This window comes from Apis dorsata, unplaced genomic scaffold (genome assembly GCF_000469605.1).
Source record: "Apis dorsata unplaced genomic scaffold, Apis dorsata 1.3 scaffold_53, whole genome shotgun sequence".
Classification (NCBI taxonomy): domain Eukaryota; kingdom Metazoa; phylum Arthropoda; class Insecta; order Hymenoptera; family Apidae; genus Apis; species Apis dorsata.
This window is the reverse complement of record NW_006263354.1, coordinates 128,447-129,264: the sequence shown is the minus strand read 5'-3', so window position 1 is coordinate 129,264 and position 818 is coordinate 128,447.

The following is an 818-nucleotide window of genomic DNA, read 5'->3' as shown; positions in this document are numbered from 1 at the left end:
TTTTTTTTTTTTTTTTTTTTTCTTTTTTTTCTTTTTTTCGACCGATAGATGAAGAAACACGTATATGATAGTATTTTCAGCTCGTTTGAAAAAAAAAAAAAATGTATTTCTGTATGTATTTCTTCGAGGACAGACAACGAATTCCTATGCAATTTGAAATGCCAATTTTCGTGTGAAAAGTCGTGCTGGTTTATAACGAGGCATCTTACACGCGTATATATATCTCGTGCGATTTTCTGGAGACTGGACAATTGGAAATATTCGAATCTATAGCGCGAATCAATCATTCCCAATTAGAAGAGAAGTTTTCTTTTAATAGTCTTCTATACCTACTGATTCGTCTCTGCATCTAGAAAGTTTAGTTTGAAAAGTGGCATGACATATTTTCTCATTTGTATCGAGTTTAATTAAGTAGTAATAAAGTTATAATTAATTATTTATAATTAATTAAAGTGGCAGCAGTTAGGCCATGCGGCTCCTATCATCTAGTCGTCTTTGACTCTTGGCTTTCTTACGTAGATTTAAAAATTTCTTTACTTATTAAACTTTTATATTTTGAGAATAATTTTTATTAAGTGACTTTTAAAGTTTATGTATCCTCGAAGCGCCTACCCTAGCGATGTCTTTTAATTAATATTATTTTTTAGCATTTTCTCATTTTTTTATTTTTAATCCCGCCATGTTCTCCATACCTCGATAATCTTGATGTACGTGGTAATTTAATGCGATTCTAAGAATAATAAACGGGGAACTTCTGAAATATTTTGTCCGCGGCGTCGCCTTTTCCATCATCATGGGAACTTTCCTTAATCACGACC